Source organism: Corythoichthys intestinalis, chromosome 12 (genome assembly GCF_030265065.1).
Source record: "Corythoichthys intestinalis isolate RoL2023-P3 chromosome 12, ASM3026506v1, whole genome shotgun sequence".
In the NCBI taxonomy this organism is placed as follows: domain Eukaryota; kingdom Metazoa; phylum Chordata; class Actinopteri; order Syngnathiformes; family Syngnathidae; genus Corythoichthys; species Corythoichthys intestinalis.
The window spans coordinates 17,266,697-17,274,874 of record NC_080406.1 but is presented as its reverse complement, the minus strand read 5'-3'; positions in this window follow the sequence as shown (position 1 = coordinate 17,274,874).

Genomic DNA, 8,178 nt, shown 5'->3' with positions numbered 1-8,178 from the left:
TGATGACGTCACAGCATACTCGGGCTGCACACGGCGCTTACCGATTACGTTTCGCAGCGTGAGTTTTGAATGCGTTTTTGCTCGAAAACTACTCGTAGCTTTTCAAAAACTCGTAGATGGTAGCGCGTCGTCGATTAGAAGCAAACCTAATCGGAAATAATGTAAGATTTCTCAAAAAAGATTGTCATTATTTAAACAAATATAATTGATTAAGCGGTGGAAGATGGATGGAAATAAATCATCATAACACATATTCATTCTGTTATGTACCCACGTTTATATGTTCACTTGTATGCATTATGTAACATTTGATGTATTTTCATTCAACGCAATCATGCATTCACATTCTGGTCAGTTTTAACATATATCATTTACAACCCCAACAAACCCTCCGTGAAGTTGGCCCCCCATCAGACGCACATTCACATAAAAAATGATGTCATACATTTGTGCTGAAAATTATTTTTTGTTTGCGCTATCGTTTTTGATACATTAAAAATTCTTTTATAGGTCAATCTGAGGTCAACTATCGAGGACCAGGAGTGCAAAAATTAAATAAATACACAAATAAATGATTAAAGGTGTCATTAAAATGCTTCTATTTCAATATTCATTTATTTATTTCAACATGTATTTATTTCGATTTTTATTTTTTTCAATTTTTATTTGTTTATCATTCTTTTCACTTTTTTATTTTTTTCAAAGTGTATTTATTTTGATATTTATTTTTCTGACTTTATTTCAATTTTTACACAATTATGTAAAACATTTATTTCTATTTTTATTTCAACATTGATTGATTTATTCTAATATATATTTATTTATTTCAACATTTACATATTTATTTCAGTATTTACTTCTTTATTTATTTATCAATGTTAACATTTATTTATTTCACTTTTTATTTCATTCTTGCACCCGTTTTCCCTGGGGCCGCATGAAATAATTTTATCTGTCATTGGCTTATCGAACTTGATGGGCGGGCGTGAACTAGGCGGGGTTTGAGTTGAGCGAGTTAAGCTACATGGCTCTGGAGTCACGCTAGTGCAGTGCAGATATCCACCACAAACATGTTTTACATGTCAGTTGGCCCCTTCTCTTCTAAGTTGCGGCCATTTGTAACTTTTCTGTAGCCGAAGCATTCCAATACCAGCGATTTCGTTTTCTTAAATGTGGGAAAAAGTTCAGGAGTTTCACGTCCTCCAGCCATCGTGTAGCACAGCTGACTCACTGACACTGAGCAACAACCAGTGGAGAAGGGTTGAGCCTTACAGCCTCAAGCAAGGGATTTCACCCTACATTTTGTAGACATAAAAAATAGCTAATACTTTAGGGACGGTATGGATTTTTTTTTCTGCTGTTTTGAAACCGTGACGTTTTCATACCATGGTATACCTTGACACCGGTAATTGGCACATGTCTAGCGTACATGTTTGTTCTTTTATACAACTTTCACATTTATTCCGCCAAATCAAGTATGAAAATTATAGTGTAACGTTTCCTGCTAATTTGATACAGAGTATACATAAAAAAAATATGATTTTGAAGGAAAAAATATAGTACAAGTGAGGAAAATTAGAAAAAAAAACAAGTGAGAACTCCATCAAGACATAAGTGTTTTCTCTCTGTAACCTCTTATCTTACCCTAAAGTTGGTTTTGACACCAATAGGATGTCAGTCTTATCTAAGTAACTCAGCTCGCACACATACACTCATTCGTACCAGTATTGCACAGTGTGAGTATGTTTCTTGTCTTCCGTACAGTCAAGTTTATCTCAATATATAAAAGCTCCTTTTTTAGCCTAGAGGAAACTAAGCTGACCTAAGCAACTCAAACGCTATGATGTGACGCCTTGCAAAACCAGAATGCCAGCTCATAGTCAGCTGAAGTTATGCGGTGGTCTAAGAATTAGGAAGACATGGGGTTTACTATTAGTTCTTAATCATAGATGCTTTTTTGCTGACATCCAAAGTCTTTTCCAATTCAGCCCGCTTCATTCTAAGTGCAAACGAGCCGCCTACGTGTCTGGTCTGATTTATTTTCCATAGATAACATGACACGATACTGCCTAAGTATGATTCACCAGCAGCAACAAATGAAACTGCTCATAACAAGTGGTTAGATCACACTTGAGGCTATTAGTTTCATGATTTCATCACACATATGGAGAGTTTGTACATCACACTTTTGTTTTGTCGGAACTAAAGTTGAAAAACATGAAAGTAGATGTGATTTTCCAACGAATTCACTTCCAATGAAAACGCATGATTCAGATTGTGAAAACAGATCAAATGCGAACATGCTAAGTTACTACCAGGGCTTATTTGCACTCAGAATTTACATTGGTTTAGTCACTATTTAGAAGAAGACTTGTTCAAATGTTAACATTAGTATTATGGCAACACGAGTGGAGGAAGTTCTAAAGCAAATACAGTTTTGTAGTTATGTATTATTTCAAATTGGAATGACTCATATGCTAAGTTGTTAACACAGACAAACAGCGAGAATTTACAAAGGTAATTACTTTTTTGAACGAGAATTGATCATATGCTAACATTAGTACAATGGCAACATGAGTAGAGAACGTTTTAATGGGCTAAAATATGGTGCAAAACAATAATTTACAAAGGCCATGCTACTACTTTGAAGGAGAATCAATCAAATGCTAACATTAGCACTAGAGTAACATCAGCAGATAAAATTCTGAACAGATCCAGATTCGTAATCAAATATGCTTTCAAATGATACTAGCTGACATGCTAACGTAATAGCAATTAGAGCACAGAAAGATTTTACATGATGCCTTTAGGTTCTATTTTAGCGTGACCATATTTTGAATTCCAAAAAGAGGACACTCGGCCCGGCCTCTAGATACTTGAATTTTTCTCGAATTTCACTCAAAGGTGCCTATATCACTTTTTATATACTCCTCCGTCTGGATAGAAAAATAAATTGAAAAAAAAAAGATAAATATTTCCCGTCAATATTTTTTTTACTCAACAGTTTACAGGTTACTCATCAGGCTTTATTCTTCTTAAAAAATAATCAAACAATATAAATGAAAAAATACATAATGACAAAAAAATTTTTTTTAGTGATGCCGACCCCTGGAAATATATGTATGTATGTATACAGTCTGTGACTGTGCACAGATGCGCAAATTTGCCGCGCGCTGGAATGAATGTGTGTGTGTGGCGACGTTCGAGGCAGCCCGACGTGCTGTGTTCGAGGCAACAAACGCCACATGTTAAAAGTGATCCTGAGCAGTTTGTATTTTCCATATGTCACACTAATGCCCCTTTCCCACTGAAACTAGTGGGTCAACGCGCGTTTTTTCCAAGCTGATGCAAGCCACAAGCAATTGGCATTTGGCACCTTTCCCATTGACAAAAAAGCCGTGTCTTTTTTTTTTTTTTCACCCGTCTAACCCCCCACCCCTCCTCAGCCGTGCGTAAGGTTACGTGACGTCACCACGCTAAGATGCGCGTTGACAAGTGCGACCGAATTCATTCAGTTCAAGGAAGTAAACAATGCAGAGCAACATGGAAGCCTCCTTTCCGTTTGTGTTCTCTGTTTTCATGCTTTTTACTGCCCTCAAAATGGTCGAAATGCAGCAAAGGATCAACACTCTGCTTGTGCTGAGGCAACATTGGTGACATGAATTTTGGTTTGAAATTGTAAGGAGTCGTGTAAGTCACAGAAGGAGGAGAAGAGCCTTTGTTTCATCTGTTATGGCTATTGCTAACGCTGCTACACCGACTGTTCGCCGTATGTGGATCCGGGCTCCGGGATCCGTAACAGCCTACGTCACCACATAGATTAGGCTGTTGACTGTTGACCCGGGGTTTTGCTGTCACATTGCATGACGATCAGAGCCGAGATGATTTTAACATGGGTCGCTTGGCGGATTGATTGACACGGGTCGAGGCAGGTCGCTGCACCTTTCCCACTGCCACCAAAAGCCGATTGTTAGTGGGTTGACATGGGTTTTTTGGCCAGTGGGAAAGGGGTATAAGAGTCATAGCCAAGGCAGGTAACAGGAGCATTTAATAAAGCCAAGCATTTTTCTACTACAGTAAAGTACTTTATTCTTGTTTAAAAATAATTTGGTGGGACAGTAACAGGACCCCCTTTTGCCTTCAGAACTGCCTCAATTCTTCGTGGCATAGATTCAACAAGGTACTGGAAGCATTCCTCAGAGAGTATGGTCCATATTGACATGATGGCATCACACAGTTGGTGCAGATTTGTCGTCTGCGCATCCATGATGCGAATCTCCCGTTCCACCACATCCCAAAGATGGTCTATTGGATTGAGCTCTGGTGACTGTGGAGGCCATTTGAGTAGAGTGAACTAATTGCCATGTTCGAGAAACCAGTCTGAGATGATTCCAGCTTTATGACATGGCGCATTAGCCTGCTGAAAGTAGCCATCAGAAGTTGGGTACATTGTGGTCATAAAGGGATGGACATGGTCAGCAACAATACTCAGGTAGGCTGTGGCATTCCAACAATGCTCAATTGGTACCAAGGCGCCCAAAGAGTGCCAAGAAAATATTTCCCACACCATTACACCACCACCACCAGCCTGAACCGTTGATACAAGGCAGGATGGATCCATGCTTTCATGTTGTTGACGCCAATTTCTGACCCTACCATCCTAATGTCGCAGCAGAAATCGAGACTCATCAGACCAGGCAACGTTTTTCCAATCTTCTATTGTTCAATTTCGATGAGCTTGTGCAAATTGTAGCCTCAGTTTCTTGTTCTTAGCTGAAAGGTGTGGCACCTGGCGTGGTCTTCTGCTGCTGTAGCCCATCTGCCTCAAAGTTCAACGTACTGTGCGTTCAGAGATGCTCTTCTGCCTACCTTGGTTGTAACGGGTGGTTATTTGAGTCACTGTTGCCTTTCTATCAGCTCGAACCAGTCTGGCCATTCTCCTCTGACCTCTGGCATCAACGAGGCATTTCCGCCGAACTGCCGCTCACTGGATATTTTTTCTTTTTCGGACCTCCCTTTTAAACCCTAGAGATGTTTGTGCGTGAAAATCCCAGTAGATCAGCAGTTTCTGAAATACTCAGACCAGCCCTTCTGGCACCAACCACCACGCCACGTTCAAAGTCACTCAAATCACCTTTCTTCCCCATACTGATGCTCGGTTTGAACTGCAGGAGATTGTCTTAAACCATGTCTACATGCCTAAATGCACTGAGTTGCCGCCATGTGATTGGTTAATTAGAAATTAAGTGTTAACGAGCAGTTGGACAGGTGTACCTAATAAAGTGGCCGGTGAGTGTAATATATATATATATATATATAAAATATATATCTTTAAAAAAAAAAAAAACTTTGGGAAAAACAGTGAAAAACATGTCTTATATCTTATCTGTTTCCAATGCTAAATCTGAATAACTATGTTGAACACCCCCCAAAAAAAGTTGTTTTTTTTGGGGGGGGGGGCAGTTTTTTACTTACCAGAGCGGGTTATGGTCCCCATTAACCGCAAAAAACAAGGGATCACTGTATACCCACCTGGATGCCATGAACTGTAAGTAAAAAAAAAAAGTTGACCGAGCATGTTCCGGGTTTTTTTTTTTTTGGCTCTAAAGAAAGACCAGAAAGGCGTCAAATGACCCTGCTACCAAACTGACTACTTGGCTTTGTCAAACAATAGACCACTCAAAAAAGCAATCGAGCAGACAACCACCCTACACACTCATGTGGAGTCGCTGCCTAGGTGTGAAGGGGGGTTTTCACTCTGGATAACTGCTAACCCTAACCCTAATCCCCAAATAAGGCCAACTTTGGTACGCCGCCCAGGTCAGGCCCGTGAATGAAAACTCACCATTTTGATAAATTAACATCTCATATGTCTCATGAAGAGTCTCACCAATTTTGAGGAGGATCCAACAAACTGCCTCAGCGCAATGGTCTCAAACGTGCACCCTGGTTTTCGACAAAAATGGCATGTTTTTCAATATTCAATCCAAAATACCTGATTTCCTGTTGGGTTTGGAATATGGGTGCAAGAGACTTTTCGAAGCATTTTGGCCCAAGGTATCGACTCCCCAAATTTTATCGCTCTACATTGAAAAAACCTAAATGGAGAGGCCTTTTTTTAAAAATCCAGGGGGCGCCACTGAGCCATTTTTTGACATTTTTTTCATGTTGCCAAATTAAAGAGTATGTCATGCCCTGGGAAAATGTTAATATTCCATCATTTATCCATAAACGCATGCCTTTTGTATTCATATCATGCCACTTCGTGTAATTACACACAAGAAAATGAGCGAAATTTGGCTCAATTGTCAAGCTAAAACGACCGGCGCCCGAGATCTGGCAGATTGTGTGTGTGACGTCATTACAAGTGAAGAGAGTGCCACCGGCCACTAGGGGGGCAGCGCCTGTCTGCATCAATATAATTCCTTCTAGTGAGGGGAGAATTGGCGGTGTTTTGAGCTGTTTATGCTGTTGCATTGTGTTCGTCCTGCACATATTCCAGGTTCCCTCATGAAGAAACACTGCTCGTTGTCAATAAAAGAGAATTCAGAGTTGACAGTGAGGGGTGTTTCTTCAACAAGAAAAAAGGCTCAGTGCTTTAATACTGAATGGCGGCGATGATGGCAGACAATTTCGTTTCTAGTTTCAGCGACGAATCCGACGTAGAAGGACGTAACGAATGTTCATCTAATGGTGACGAGGAGAGTTACGAAGCTTTAATCGGTGTTTTAGGTTACCAATTTGAGCCCAAACGAACGCCAATGCAGCGTAATGAAACGGTCATTGAGGGGAGCAATGACACTGATGAAACTTCGGCAGCAGATCGTGTGGGAAACAACGAATGATATTTTTTGCATTTCTTTTTGTGAAGCTGATACACCGTGACCGCAAAATAAAGTAATGTATAGAATAATTATCATTTATTGCGCTATCATAGTTTTTCGCTCTGCCAACAGACACAAATATGAATGGGATCAGAGGATTTGTTCTATATATTTTACGAGCGATAATTTATACATGTGTCCAGTCCTGTATCCAATGCGTGATATTTTTTTATTATAAAAGAGTACTCACTCTGGCCATTTCGAGCTTGGCTGCTCCCCTCCTTTGCTTAGCCTTAGCCTCCTTTGCCAGTCATCGTCCTCTTTCTTATATCTCGGGACATTTAGGTGGCTGGTGTATGGTGGGCACCGCATCTGCTTTGAGCAGCAATCTTGCAGCTAAACCCGATTTTACTTGTCCATAGTTCGAGAAGCTTTCAGGTGGAAAATAACAGAAAACCGTGCCGGAGGCTGGGTCTAGAAAATTAGCCCTCTTTGCACGGACGAACTTTACCCATTGTCTGCTTAGTCCAGCTTTTGTTTTTTCGCGTTCGGGAACTCATGGATACTATATTCCGATAAATAGCTATTTGTACACCACATAGCACAGCAATTTTGAACCATTTTAGTGATGTTTTGGTCAAACAAACCCGAACGCTACTCTCTCGTCGATAAAAAAACAATGGCACCTGGCTCCGCCTCGATTGTCAATCACTTGTTGTGACGTCGCCGCCCCATTCGGCTGTTTCCGGAACACTTTCGGAAGTGTTCGTCATTTTCGATCTATTTTCGATAATTGCTCATTAATGTGATTGATTTTTTTGGTAACTTTATCAATATTTGTTATCTTGGCACATAACGGTTCTATTGATGTCTCACACCCCCTTTGCCGTTACATACCCTTTAACAAAATTTTCGCGAATCCGCATGTTTGTGCAAATTTAGTTGAGTTTTTGAGCATGTTAAGACCTCCAAATGGGCCATTTTCATTTGCTATGAAGAAATAATAATAATAATCCTTTGCACAACAATAGGGCCTTCGCACCATATTGGTGCTTGGGCCCTAATTAATAACATTGAAATTATACTTGGAAAAAAATTGAAATATACTCTTAATATGCCCCTCCAAAACACTCTAAAGTTGCAATCACTACCAACCCTCCCAGTTTAAACGGATTGAACGTCTATCACAGCCTTTAGCAGCCAAACATGCATTCATATAGAAACTAAGTGGAGGAAAAAAAATGTAAAGAGCAGCAGTCAACTTCCTGTGGTGATCACATGGCTGAGATGTTTGTAGAGGAGGAAGAAGGGAGGGATTATCAGAGTTAAGCACATACCACAAATGTGCTCTTGC